The 15,613-nt window shown below is 41.8% G+C and overlaps 1 pseudogene; it reads left to right on the top strand.

Moving 5' to 3' along the window:
* The first annotated feature begins 12,565 nt into the window (after positions 1-12,565).
* Positions 12,566-12,728, top strand: LOC128778745 (U2 spliceosomal RNA; annotated as a pseudogene).
* The last annotated feature ends 2,885 nt before the right edge of the window (positions 12,729-15,613 follow it).

A 15,613-nucleotide genomic window follows, 5' to 3' on the forward strand; every position in this document is an offset into this window, starting at 1 on the left:
TACCACCTCACACCAGAGTGGCTAAAATTAACAAGTCAGGCAACAACAGATGTTGGCGAGGATGCGGAGAAAGAGGATCTCTTTTGCATTGTTGGTGGGAATGCAAGCTGGTGCAGCCACTCTGGAAAGCAGCATAGAGGTTCCTCAAAAAGTTAAAAATAAAACTACCCTACGACCCAGCAGTTGCGCTACTAGGTATTTATTCACGGGATACAGGTGTGCTGTTTCGAAGGGACACATGTACCCCAATGTTTATAGCAGCACTATCGACAATAGCCAAAGTATGGAAAGAGCCCAAATGTCCATCAATGGATGAATGAATAAAGAAGATGTGGTGTGTATATATATATATATACACACACACACACACACACACACACACACACACACACACAATACACACACACACACACACACACACACACACACACACACTGGAGTATTACTCGGCGATCAAAAAGAACGAAATTTTGCCATTTGCAACTATGTGGATGGAACTAGAGGGTATTATGCTAAGCGAAATCAGTCAGTCAGAGAAAGACAAATATCATATGACTTCACTCATATGTGGAATTTAAAATACAAAACAGATAAACATAAGGGAAGGGAAGCAAAAATAATATAAAAACAGGGAGGGAGACAAAACATAAGAGACTCTTACATATAGAGAACAAACAGAGGGTGGCTGGAGGGGTTGTGGGTAGGGGGATGGGCTAAATGGGTAAGGGGCATTAAAGAAGACACTTGTTGGGATGAGCACTGGGTGTTAGACATAGGGAATGAATCAGTGGAATCGACTCCTGAAAGCATTGTTGCACTATATGCTAACTAACTGGGATTAAAACAAAACAAAAAAAGGATATCTTTCCATAGATCAAGCTTGTATACTTGATCAGTTTTATATTACTTTCGTCAATATTCCTGTCCATATTCTACTTCAGCTTTGGATATAGCCACCAAGTGTCTAAACCCTGAATTTCTAGACAGTATTGCCCTCTCTCCAAATATTTACTTACCCTAGAAAGCCCTCATATTCCAACCACGACACTGGCTATAGTGTATGCCACCTATCATTGTATAGGCCATCTGTAAATATCCCAGACGACAATCACCATTCGTAAAGCACTCTGAAAATATTTCTATGTCATTATTTTAAATAATTTCAATGGTTGGGACAATGAAAATTGATTTTGATTTTGCAAATGTGTTCTTTTCTATCCCAATCAGAAAAGAAGGACCAGAAAGCATTTGAATTCACATGTAATAGACAACAATATACATTGATAGTTTTCCCTCAGTGTTATATATTTTCTTTGAAGTTTGTTTCTTTGTTTCTTTGTTTATTTATTTAGTGGGGGGTACAGGAAAAATGGGAGAGAGAGAGAATCCCAAGCAGGCTTCTCACTGCCAGCGCACAGCCTGACACAGGACTCGAACTCATGAACAAGGAGATCATGACCTGAGCCAAACTCAAGAGTCAGATGCTTAACCGACTGAGCCACCCAGGCATCCTCCCTGTCAACGTTGTATTAACCTTCCTTTGTCACAATATAGTCCAAAGAAATCTAGACCATCTTAACAGACCACAGAACATCCCATTGATCTATTACTGGTGACATTGTGTTGATTGGGCCGGATGGCCTCAGAGGCCTTGGTAAGACACAAGTGCTCCAGAGGGTGAGGGAGAAACCCTGTGAAGATTCATGGCCTGCCATATTTCTATTTGAAGGGGTATTTCATCTTGTATCTCCTACCGTGAAGAAGGAAGCACAGTGCCTTTTGGGCCTCTTTGGGTTCCAAAGGCAGCACATTGCACACCTAGAGGTAAGGCTTTGATGCATATACTGAGTGACACAAAAGGCTGCCAGCCTTGAGTGAGGCCCAGGTCTGCATCAAGTCCAAGTGGTGGTACCAGCAGTCCTGCAACCAGGCCACATGATCTGTCAGACCCTATGGTGTCAGAGATACAGAGTGGTGTTTAAAGTCCCAGTAGAGAATCCTGGCACAGGCTACCCTCTCCAAGTATGGCCTCTGAGCTGTCCTCAAGTTGTGCCTTCAACAGGCTGTTCCAACACTCCCTCCACACTGCAGCTTCTGGTGGCATGGTATGTGAGACGACGACCACAGACCCACTCCGACATTTCCTATGCTATAAATTGAGTCCCCGGGCTGATGCCAAGTTGCGTGGGATCCCATACGAGGGACTTAAACTCTTTGTAAGCCCACAGACAGTGGTTCTGGCTGAGGCTCAGAATGCAGAGAAAGGCAAACCCAGGCTCAGAATATGTACCTATTCCTGAGACTAAACTGCGGGCACTTCCAGGATAAAAGGGACCCAGTACAGTCAACCTGTTCCCTAGGGTCTGTTGCTGGTAGTTGGACATTCATCAGGGGCAGTCTTGGTAAGTGGAAATCAGTAATGCTTGTTCTCTGCCTGGTCTCCATTCCTACTACCATGGCCACTTGATTTCATGTGTCTATCGTGCCAGCACGGAAATGGCCAATGACAGGGACTGGCTGTCAGTCAACTGACCAGGTCGTTCTACTTGGTTGTTTAACTTGTCTTCTGCAGATGCTCTCTGAGAGATGTTAACATTTGATGTTTCATGCCCACTCCTATCCCCCCATGCCAGACTTCCTTGTCTGCAACGTTCCGATCTCTTTTTTCCTTCCAGACCCCTGGTCAACTGGCTAGGCCATCTGCCACTGCCCATGAGTTCATATATATTCTAACCTCAGGCTACTTCTCTTCTGCACAAAGTGGACCCCTCAAAGCTCTGCCCAGTAGGAGGATTTTCCCTTGCCATTGTATTTTAAGGCTGCTGAGGGTCTGTAGAAAAGATACCATGCATTTTTAGCTTGCACGCACCTGCAGGGTGGACCCGTCTGCAAAACAAACTTGACCCATTTCTCATTCTTTGGTTGGTCATGCAGAATGCCCCCCATACGGCCGTGAGCATGAGCAGAGGAGGGGCACTGAGGAAACAGTGGGAGGGATCGGGGCGTGGGGTCTGGGATATACTGCTCATGCAACTTACTTGTACCCTCTGGTCCTGCTTATTCTCAATTCTGGAAGTAGCATCTCATTTTATGATGGATTCCTGCCAGGACCCCGTGATTTATGGCTTGGTTGATCTGCCCCAGTTCATGAGGAGAAGTTTCACTGCATGATCACTCGGTGATCACTGATGGGCCTTCTGTCTCAACTAGAGCTTTACAGCATGGCAGGAGTCATTTTTAAAAGGCAGATTCTCTACCGATTCTCTACTGCAGATAGCATGGCCTTGCTCTCAATTCGCAAGGCCCTGAATTGCAATCCCCCACCGGGGTTTGCCAGCCTCTTTCCTACCACTGATAGTTCCAACGTCATGGGGTCTGCAGGATCAGATGGCCTGAGTGACAGGGCTGCTCAGTCCTTACCCTGGACCTGATGCAGAGCACTTCCCTGCACAAGATCCCACCCAAACCTGGCAGTCTCTTAGGTCACTGAGTATCAGAATTGCAGCAATAACCAAAAAATACATATGCCTTCAAGTTTTCATCCTTCGTGACGAGCATGATAACGAAGGTGGTTAAAACCTGGCAGACCCAGCAGAAACATTTCAATTTGCATGTAGAAACCAAGCCTGGGTAAATAAAAGCTAGAGAATACAAACCCCAAAACCATCTAGGATCTTTTCCTTCTGCGGCATGCAAATATCAGACTTTCTAGTTGATTAGCCAGGCATGAGAGTTCTACCCTGAAAATAAAAAAGTGTATCCTGTTGTCTTCATATCTTGATCTCACATGGGTTCTCGTCAGATATTAATACACTGCATTTTTTTAAGCAGAGGAAGTGGGGAGAGCAAAGATTTTCTCAAAGGCTCAGAATGCTACAATTCTCCATTTCCCTTGCCCACACACTCAGAAAAGATACCTGAGTATCTATCTGGCTGAAATGAGTAAAGTTTCATTGACTCCAGTCTAGCAGAAAGGTCCCAGCAATAATCCCGTGTCCTAATTGTTCTACTATAAATAAAAGCTTAGTGTTTATTTATGTTTATTTTAGGGGAATCCACTTTGGAAAATGTTCAGAAAAGTTCAGGCTTGGCTAGTGTCATTTTTCTGTTCCATGTCCTTTAGCATAAGATTCAAATTCACCATGTTATCACAAGATAATAATACTTCTAGTTGTCATTTATTAGTGTTTATTATTATTTACTACTATAATATTATGCAAAGCATAATCCTATGTAATTGGCTAGAAAAATCTAATAAAGTAAGGTTGTGTGAGGGGTCTGCGAGGCCACTCCCAGGCTTACTGATTTGCTAGGAAAACTCACGAGTCTCAGTATATTTGCATTCATGGCTATGATTTATAACAGTAAGTGGATTCAAGGAAAAATCAGCATAGGGCAAAGCCGCATGGGGTGTAGTTTAGAGGAAACCATGAGCTTTCAAGAATCTTCTAGTACAGTCACACAGGACATGTTTAATTCTTCCAGTAATGAGTTGTCACAATGCATGTAAGAGGTGGTCTCCAAGGAAAGCTCATTAGAAGACTCAGTGCCCAGGATTTTTCTGGGGGACTGCTCAAATAGGCAGTCTATGCTTAGCATACACTCAAAGTCCAGACTCCCAGAAGGAAACCAGGTGTGCAACAAAAACCATATTATTTGCACAATTTCCGCAGAGTGAACGACTCTTTAATAAGACAATAGTGGGGCGGCACGTGGGTGGCTCAGTCGGTTAAGCATCTGACTTTGGCTCAGGTCATGATCTCGCGGTTAGTGGGTTCAAGCACCGCATCGGGCTCTGTGCTGACAGCTCAGAGCCTGGAGCCTGCTTCGGATTCTATGTCTCCCTCTCTCTCTGCCCCTCCCCAGCTCATGCTCTATTTCTCTATCTCTCAAAAATAAATAAACATTGAAAAAAAAAAAGACAATAGGGGGAACCTTTACCAAACCCAACCTCCCAAGTGCCAACCCAGGGCCAACCTTGCAGGCAGGGCATTCTCAGTGTTATGTCTGTCTATGCCATATGTCTTTTAACCCTTTTCTGTATACAGGCATTATTAGCCTCCTTAAAATATATTTTACATGTTTATATTTTATATTTTTCTGTTCTATCCTACTTACATTATATATGTATTTAAAATATTTGTATTATAGGGGCGCCTAGGTGGCTCAGTCGATTAAGCATCCGACTCTTGATTTCGGCTCAGGTCATGATCTCATGGTTTGTGCGTTCAAGCCATGCATTGGGCTCTGTGCTGACGGCATAGAGCCTGCTTGGGATCCTCTCTCTCCCTTTCGCTCATTGTCCCTCCCCCACTCATATGCATGCTCTCTTTTTCTCTCTTTCAAAATAAACTTTTAAAAAATAAAAATCAATATTTATACTATACTTTTATATTCATATGTATTACCCACTTTTAAAAGATGTAAAACCAGGGGCGCCTGGGTGGCTCAGTTGGTTGAGTGTCTGACTTTGGCTCAGGTCTTGGTCTCACGGATTGTGAGTTCGAGCCCCACGTTGGGCTTTGTGCTGACAGCTTAGAGTCTGGAGCCTACTTTTGATTCTGTGTCCCTCTCTTGCTCTGGCCTTCTCCCACTCATGCTCTGTCTTTCTGTCTCTGTCTCTCTCTCTCTCAAGAATATGTCTTTCTGTCTCTGTCTCTCTCTCTCTCAAGAATAAATAAAACATTAAAAAAATAAATAAAAGATGTAAAACTGAAACTCAAATACATTAATATCTTGCTCAGGACCCTACAGATCATATATAGCAAGAGCCAGTATCACAGTATATTTGCCTCCAGAAGCCATACAGTTTACTATTACACTGTAATGTCTCAAATCCTAGCATCTAACATGTGTAAAATATGTTTTACATCAAGATTATCTTACTACATACAGATTCCTCTATGAATCAATTCTTGCACTGGTAATTATAGCTGCTATAAATCTACAGACAGAGGAAGAAAAGGAACAGGTTTTAGTCTCAGTATTTCTCATTTCTAAAAGATGCTTGAGAACTTCTGCTGTCCAGTACTGTTTCTAGGAAGCGTGGAAATGCTCACTCCATCCCAATAAATAGTGAAAAGCTGAGCAAACTAAAAAATCAACAATTCTCTTTAGATTCCTTAGAGAAGGGAAGTCACTGGGCAGACTGGTGAGCTTTCAAGAATCTTCTAGTACAGTCACACAGGACATGTTTAATTCTTCCAGTAATGAGTTGTGACAATGCATGTAAGATGTTGTCTCCCAAGAAAGCTCATTAGCACAGATTTTTCTGGGGGACTGCTCATATAGGCACTCTATGCTTCACCCCCAAATTGGAGAGAATGACAGGTAGATACAGAGGACTTACCAAAGCAGAAACCTCCATGGGAAATCAGTGTCAGGGTAGGGAAAGCTGAACTGTCACTGATGAATTACGAGAGGCTCAGCATGGACAAGTCCAGGAGATAAAAACTTGAGGGAAGTCAGTTATCAGGAGGACCCCATCCTTCTATGTTTGACGTCCTGGAGCTCTACCAGGCAGGGGGGAGGAAAAAAATAAACTATTTTGAAATACATCAGATCATTTCCTTCTTAACAAGGTCTGCCCTCAGGAGAGACTCTTTGACCAGAGCCTAACCTGCTGGGGTTTTATCAGAGCGCCAGTGACTTGGGGAAAGGGAAATATCCAATTCCAACCAGCTCTAGTTTTCCAAACAGGAGAGAAGAAATATCCAGCGCCAGCCCCTTCTGGTCGTCCTGTCCCACCTAAGGAGGGGAGACAAAAAAAGAGAGAAACACTTGCGAAGTTCACAGTCCAAAAGGCACAGCCTCCCTAAGAGCCTGAGACCTAATGAACAGTACAGAATGCTTCCCCTCCCCCACCTCACTATTAAAAGTAAATGGATGGGACAAACAAAAGAAAAACAGATTCAAATACAGAGAACAAACTGGTGGTTGTCGGAATGGAGGGGGGTGAGGGCGTGGGTGACATAGATAAAAGGGACATAAGAGGGCCAAATCTGCAGTTATGAAATAAATGAGTCATGGAAATGGAAAATACAGCATAGGGAATAGAGTCAATAATACTGGTCAAAATGGATGAAGAAATAACATATGTGCATTTGTGAGCCTTTTGACCCCAAGATAAGGTCACCCATGAAAACAGGTTATCCACCCTCTTTTCTATATTAAAGCACAACTATGGAAAGGTAAACATGTTGTCTAAAAATAATAACGAATCAATGTATTCTTATCCACTTCTACAGGGCAGAGAGAATAAACCATGACAGGTAGCAGTCTAAAGCATGGTGTTTGCTCTGCACGCTTCTTGCATTTGATTCACGAAGCAGAAAACTATCCTCTTAGGGGGCAGTTTTTACATATCCGCACAACAAATACTTTGATCAACTCCCCAATCCTAACACAATGAGGAGTCATTGGTGATTCATCTTCGGTCCTACGTGTTTCCTATCAAATCACAGAAGCTTTATACAGATGAACTCAGGTTTAGGCTGAAGGAAGGAAGTCAGTGGTTACTTGAGTCACCCCTTGGCCCATCTGTCCTTCCTTTGTCTCCCTGAACAATGCTTTTATGACCAAAATGCCACTCTGAGCCTTGGTGAAAATTTTAGCCCTATAATTTACAAATGAAGTGAGCTTGAGCAAGCTACTGTAACTTTCTGGATCTCAGTTTTCTCATTTGTAAAATGGGGATAAGTATAATATTTCTCTCATGAAGTGACTATAAGGATTACATGATATAATGCATGTAAAACTGTTGGCACACTGCCTGGCATTAAAAAAATACTCAATTTTATTAAACAATTTTTTTAACCTTTTTTTATTTTTTTGAGACAGAGAGAGACAGAGCATGAATGGGGGAGGGTCAGAGAGAGAGGGGGACACAGAATGCGAAACAGGTTCCAGGCTCTGAGCTGTCAGCACAGAGCCTGATGCAGGGCTCGAACTCACAGACCGTAAGATTATGACCTGAGCCGAAGTCAGATGCTCAACTGACTGAGCTACCCAGGCACCCCCAAAATACTCAATTTTATTCTTTCTCACTATAATCACAAGGGTCATTAAGTGATCATTGGCAATCTTTTTCTGAAAACTATGCAATCTATCAGAACAGACATCTTTTCTTTCTTTCTTTCTTTCTTTCTTTCTTTCTTTCTTTCTTTCTTTCTTTCTCCCTTTCTTTTCTCCTCTCTCTCTTATTTTTTTACCAGTAGCAATTTATGTAATGTTAGCGTTATTGCTATCTAAGGGGGCCAGATATTAGTAAAGTCATGGAAAAACCCAAATGGGACCTTTGGTGCCAAATGCTGAGAGTGTTGGGATCCATCTGGGACTTTTCCAGAGCTCATGAGCAAGAGCTGAATATCACAAGACGCCAGACAGCAGGAAAGGGAGCACCAGCTGAGACGGAGAGATAACTTTGGAACTAGGAAGAGAGGCTGCATTTGCTAGCACTTTCTTGTAATCTTTCCTGATAAACTTCTGCTTATTTGGCATGTGGATTGCTAAGGTGATGAGGTGATGGGAGGGAATTGTGCAACAGATGGTCCTAATAGGTTCTTCTTTCTTTCTTTCTTTCTTTCTTTCTTTCTTTCTTTCTTTCTTTCTTTTATTACATTTATTTATTTTTGAGAGACAGAGTGAGACAGAGCACGAGCAGGGGAGGGGCAGAGAGAGAGGGAGACACAGAATCCAAAGCAGGCTCCAGGCTCTGAGCTGTCAGCACAGAGCCCGACACGGGGCTCAAACCCCCGAACTGTGAGATCATGACCTAAGCCAAAGTCGAACACTTAACAGACTGAGCCACCCAGGCACCCCAGTTCTTTTTTGTTGTTGTTGTTACATGTTTATTTATTTTGAGAGAGAGAGTACATGAGCAAGCGCACGAGCAGGGGAGGGGCAGAGAGAGACGGAGAGAGAATCCCAGGCAGGCTCCGTGCTGTCAGCACAGAGCTCCATGTGGGGGTCCATCTCAGAAAGTGTGAGATCGTGACCGGAGCGGAAATCAAGAGTCAGATGTGTGACTGACTGAGCCACTCGGGCGCCCCGGTCCTAATATATTTAAACTTTAGTAAAGTTGCCTCCTTCGAGGTAAAGCTGTAACATACACACCTAACTGCCAAGACACCAGGGAGCAGAGTGAACTTAGACCGGCCTATCTTTCCTACATTTCCTCGTGACCCAGCGAGCCACTGCTGGGGCCCAGCAGTAGGAGGGTTTGGCCAGGCGTGGGGAGGGTTGGTAGCAGTAAGAGTTTGCTTATTAAAGGATCTGGTTTTTACTGTGATGAGAATTTCACAATGTATACAGATATCAAATCATTGTGTTGCACACCTGAGACTAATATAATGTTATTTGTCAATTATACCAGCATGATAATAATAATAAAGCCCTTCCCCCAAAAGGATCTAGAACATTTTGCCCTAAGGTTGTAAGAAAAAGCTGGAGATTTGGAGTCACAAAGATTTGGAGTTCAAAGCTTGCCTCCACTGCTTAATAGCTCTGTGTCCTTGGAGATGTTCATTCAACTCTGGAACCTGATAAAACAGGAAAATAGCAACTGATTTCACTACCTAAGGACTGTTATAAGAATCAAATGGAGGGGTGCCTGGCTGGCTCAGTCTGTGGAACACGCAATTCTTGATCTCAGGGTTGTAAGTTCAAGTCTCATGTTGGATGTAGAGATTACTTAAACATTTTAAAAATCTAAGAATCAAATGGATTAACAAATGTGCAAACATGTTAGAACATGTCATATATCATAACATTATTAAGGCACTACCTAAATGAATGCCTTGGAGTGAGGCTTCGTGCAACCTTTTCAGAGAAAGATGCTTCCTGCCTGCCTCCCAGAAGGAGCTGAAGGAACTGAATTAGAAGGTGATGCACTCCAACAATGCAGCAATTTAGTGAGCACCCCGAATAAAAACTCTAGAAAAGGGGGCACCTGGCTGGCTCATTCAGTAAAGCACCATGACTCTTGATCTTGGGGTCATGAATTGCAGCCCTATGTTGGATGTGGAGTTTACTTCAAAACAAAACAAAACATGGGGCTCCTGGGTGGTTCAGTCGGTTAAGTGTCGACTTTGGCTCAGGTCATGATCTCACAGTTTGTGAGTTCGAGCCCCCCGTCGGGCTCTGTGCTGACAGCTCGGAGCCTGGAGACTGCTTCAGATTCTGTGTCTCCCTTTCTAGCAGTCCCTCCTTCTTTCTCTCTCTCAAAAATAAATAAACATTAAAAAAAAAAAAAAAAACAACTAAAATAGATTGGAAGTGGTACAGGTCCCTTTAGACTTTACCTAAATAGAAAGAACCAACCTGTAAAATTTAGTGACACTTCAAATTTTTCTGAAAAATGCAGTTAGCAAGTATGGGTAAGGTTGTTAAATATTTTTGGGGGGTGGCTGGCCAGCTCAGTCGGTGGGGCATGTAACTCTCGATCTCATGGTCGTGAGTTCAAGCCCCACATTGGGTGTAGAGATTACTTAAAAATAAAAAATCTTAAAAAAAATTTTTTCACATTGATTTTTCAACCTGTTAAAAGGTTTGACAGGCCATGCCTCAGTTTCCTTGCAGTAAGTATTATGAGTTGTTACCAGGCAAAGGTCAAGGCTTCTGTCTTTGGAGTTACAATTTTTAATAATGTGCCTCTAGCTTTGAGATTTTTTTAAACAAGGAAATTAAGACAGAGAGCTTTTTATTTTTATTATATGATTAATTTTTGTCTGAGTATTTTTTCTGTCATGTGAGATACATAAGCGTTAAGGGCTTAAATTTGCCTGTGCCCATTAATAACAGCAGAGCAAAACAAATTTCAACATACGTGAAGTTGCCTCAGATAATTTTTTTAAACGTATGCTTCCATTTTCTATCTGTTCTATCTTCAAAAAAGCCACATCCTTTGTGAGGAATGTGAACAAAATATAAAGGTATATTTCCATCTCTCCAGGATATATTTCACTTCATTAAAACCTAATATATAGATTTTATGTAGACTATTCTAAAATTATTAGAGTGCCTATATTAAGATATAATCAGTTTTTTTATTGTTGTTTTTATTGAAAAGAAAACTTTTTTCTCCATAATATGCCGTATTTTACAAGATTTGCAACAACATTTTCAAAAGAATTTTCCTCTCGGTATGAATAGTCTTTTTTCTTCTTAATTATGCAATAAACGGAACTATGCAAAAGAAGCCATTGGTTTAAAAATACAGGGCAATATAAAAGACTTTTGTTTTCCCTTGCTTTGAGGAAATTCAATATAGTAGTTTAGCAAGGTTGGCAGGGGTGATCCTAAAGAGAAAAGGAGGCCCCTTTGCCCCACTTTCAAGTGTTTGAAACTGAACTTGTATTCTAGGCCATTTACTACGTGGGGCGCTTAAGTCCTTGAATTAGAATATTTTGTGTAAAGAGAGACCCCCCCCTTAAAAATTTTTTAAAAATATTTATTTATTTTTGAGAGAGACAGAGCGTGGTGGGGGGTGGGGAGAGAGAGAGGGACACGCAGAATCCAAAGCAGGCTCCAGGCTCTGTGCTGTCAGCACAGAGCCTGAGGCAGGACTTAAACTCACGAAGTGGCCACCCCCCTTTTAAAGCAGGTGTTTCTTAATATATATGGGAAATAAAAATAAGGTGGTAGCAATTCCTACCACGCTGTGATGTCAGTCTGCCCGTGCCAGATTCTTCATATCCCCAAACACAGTGGTCCCCAGTGATTGGCTGTGGGATAATCTCAGGCCTCTGTTGGCAATGACAGCATGAAAGAAAAATACAAAGTGAGTATGGTTATTTTGATGCACCCTCTGTTAATGAATGACATGCAGATTACCTGTCTAGATCTGGTTCACTGTCAAATGACTCATCATCTTGGGCTATTCTGCTGACACATTGTATCAGCACAAAGGAGCTTGAAAATCATCATGATTAAGAACAGAGTATAGCAGTTTAATTTTTAAAAATAGAAAGAGACATCTTTTTTTTTTTTTTTCTTTGTATATACGTGAGTTTGGGTCATCGTGGTGAGGAATCGAAGCAGAGAAATGTTCACCTTAAGCCTGGAAGGCTGACCCATAGCTTGCATAGTTCCCATAAGGATCAGATGCATCCGAGTTGCTACATTCTTAAGGGGTCTCGTGACTGCCTGTATATCTCACCAATACTTAATATAGACCTGAATGAGAAACACCAGAAAAACTTGTGGAAGTGGTTTTACAAGTAGAACTTCAAAGAAGACATTTATGGTCGGATACTCCCTGCACATCCCCTCCCACTTGAGTACTAAGTATAACTACCAGCTTCATACAACAAAAGTTCGGTTCTTTCTGCCTGTGGGTCCTGTCCCCGAGCTCCTTAAATAAACCTAGTAAGATGCACCATACAGAGTGTCAAGGACTCTCATGCTCGGGGACCCTGCAACAATTGTGTCCAAAAGTGTAGCATTATCCAAGTTACTGTGTTAGTCACTGGAAGTTTAGAAGCTGGTGTTTGTGTACGTGATCATTCACAACTCTTGCCAAGGGAGAAGGAAATCAACACGGTTGAATATTTAATAATGCACGATAATCACTTCTTGGCCTTTTGGCTAAGATCAAGTGTAGTATCTGCTCTTATCAGTTTAATAATGCACAATCAACTTTTCTCTCTCAAAAAGTTATCAGGGGTTCCTGCCGCTCCAGCATCAGAAGAGTGAGTTGGTCTCTCAGTTGTACTAACGTATCATCATTAGTATACATCATTAGTAAAAAAGCCTAATAGTGGTCAACTATACTCACCCCCCACCCCCTCCAACAACACAGAAACAAAAACAAAACCAACAGAGCATTACAAGAATGGAGACCTCTCTCTTAAATATTTGGAGACATTTAATGTGGATGAATATGTAGAATTTCCCACCCATTGTCCTCAAGTCTCCCAATCGTAGGTGTGGAATACCTTTTTAAAAGCATATTGATGTTGATCCTAAAACTGCTCATACCCTTGTGGGAATGGGAATCCTGCAAACTTACAAACAGAATGTGATGCCTTTGAAAAGAAAATAAAAGCTGGTGGAATAGACCTGTTGCAGGTAATATTCTCATAATAGGCATACACAAGGCATTTGTGCTGTCTGTGCACAGCAGTGGAAGAAGGAGTCAGTCACAGGTAGAATATATCATCTTTCCAGCATCATCTCTGAACTACATTTGTGTATGATGAAGATGCTACTTTATTTATTCTTTTAATTTGTTTTTTAATTTTAGAGAAAGAGAGCATGAGTGGGGCAGGGGCAGAAGGAGAGACAGAATCCCAAGCAGGCTCCATGCTCAGTGCAGAGCCCAATGTGGGGCTCCATCCCATGACCCTGGGATCATGGACTGAGCCAAAGCCAAGGGTCAGACACTTAACCAACTGAACCACCCCGGCACCTCCGAAGATGTTACTTACTTCAGAACTAAGAGTTAAAACTGTGAACTACTTAACGGTTTAATGCATGTGCACAATAAACTTGCAGGTCCACTATAGAATATGGTAGAAGGAAACTGAAGAAGATTGGAGCAAAGTCCTGCTTGAATGAACAGAATGTTTTTTATAAGAAGTAGATGAATTTCAGCTTTGCAGTATAATAAAACTGGGAATTTAAAAACATTTTTTAAATGTTTATTTATTTTTGAGAGAGAGAGACAGAGAGAGACAGAGTGCAAGCAGGGGAGGGGCAGAGAGAGAGGGAGACACAGAATCCGAAGCCGGCTCCAGGCTCTGAGCTGTCAGCACAGAGCGCGATGCGGGGCCTGAACCCATGAACCCTGAGATCATGACCTGGGCAGAAGTCAGATGCTTAACCAACGGAGCCACCCAGGTGCCCCTTAAGGTGGCCATTTTTAAAAGTTCAATATCTATATATTAAACATTCCAGGGCGCCTGGGTGGGTCAGCCAGTTAAGCGTCTGACTCTTGATTTCCGCTCAGGTCATGATCTCACAGTTGTGAGTTCCAGCCCCGCACGGGGCTCCTCACTGACAGTGCAGAGCCTCCTTGGGATCCTCTCCCTCTCTCCCTCTCTCTCTGACCCTCTCCTTGCTCTCTCTCTCTTAAAAAATAAATTAATTAAAAAATAAAATGAACATTCCATATTTGGAAAGCATGTATTTTACACTAGGGCTTAGAAGAAGTCATTGGTTCTCATAACCGATAAACTGTTTATCATAAACATTTTATTTAAAAACCAACTTCATTAAAAGTAGTCTATAAAACAGCACAGAAATGAAATACCTGCCTGCATAGAAAATGTCAACTGTCATTTTAAAGGTGGAGATTCTGCATTTCAAGTACCATTCAAGACATGACTCTTGAGGCACAATATACAAGATTTATGTTTTTTAATTATATAAAGATACAACAAGACTTTCAGATATGAATTGACTATCTTGACAATTTTAATTTTGGAATAATATCTTTATATTTTATCTGCATTACATACATGCTTTTCTGCACACGACTGCCGTAGCCATCTTCCTACAATGCCATCTGGACATTAAAGTCCTGCTATATATTGTTGGTCAAGGAAATTTGAAGAGAAGACAGTGCTGAAAAGTATAGTTTATGTCCTTTTGAAAAAATATGTATAGGGCATTTTTTTGACGTACCTTCTTCTTTAGCACTTTTTCAAGAAATGTGCTTTTATTTTTATTTAATGAGTTGGGTTCAGGCCCTTAATATAAACATCTTGGCTATTTAAAAAAAAAATTAATGTTTATTTATATTTGAGAGAGAGAGAAAGTGCAAGCAGGGGAAGGGCAGAGAGAGAGGGAGACACAGAATCCGAAGCAGGATCCAGGCTCTGAGCTGTCAGCACAGAGCCCGATGCGGGGCTCGACCTCATGAACCACAAAATCATAACCTGAGCTGAAGTCAGAGCCTTAACTGACTGAACCACCCAGGCGCCCCTAAGTGTCTTGGCTATTATGAGCTTTATACCAATAGCACAGTAAGGAAATTTTTTTTGAGGAGAATTTTCTCATTATTGTCAAACTTCCTAAATGATTAACCTTATTCCTTACATATAAAAATGTCTAAAAGGATAATATGACGAAGTGTGTATAACTATTTTAGATTGCCATAGCAACTTGCACCTTAACCTACAAGTAAAAGCATATTGTTTTCTACCTTTAATTCAAATAAAGGTTATATAAACAAAAAGCTAGCTAGAAGATCCTAATATGTGCTGCGGCATCAGATTCTGCATTCCCTTTCTGGAAATGCTCCACTCTGCCACTAGAGGGCACCATGTACACACTGGGCAGAGAGAGCGCCAAAGGCCTCTTTCTTGGTCTTGATTCCTTTCCCTGAAGGAATAACCCAGCCAGTGTGGGTATGAGTGGAGATCAGAGCTGGTTGGTGGTGTTGCTTCAGCACTTCTGTGCAACTTCGAACTTTTTTATGATGTCCCTAATCATTTCAGCCTCCAGATGAACTTGAGTTCAGCCTTGATTCAGATGGGAACACAGAATGTAATTATGACTGAATGTTTTTAGAGGTTGCTGACAATAGGGACAGAAGAGTTGAGGAGGGTCTTCTGTGTGTGAAACAGTCCATTGCAACAATCAGACCAAGTCCGGTTCCATTCTCAGCTAC

Source organism: Panthera pardus, unplaced genomic scaffold (genome assembly GCF_024362965.1).
Source record: "Panthera pardus isolate Hobbes unplaced genomic scaffold, ASM2436296v1 HiC_scaffold_20, whole genome shotgun sequence".
NCBI lineage: Eukaryota > Metazoa > Chordata > Mammalia > Carnivora > Felidae > Panthera > Panthera pardus.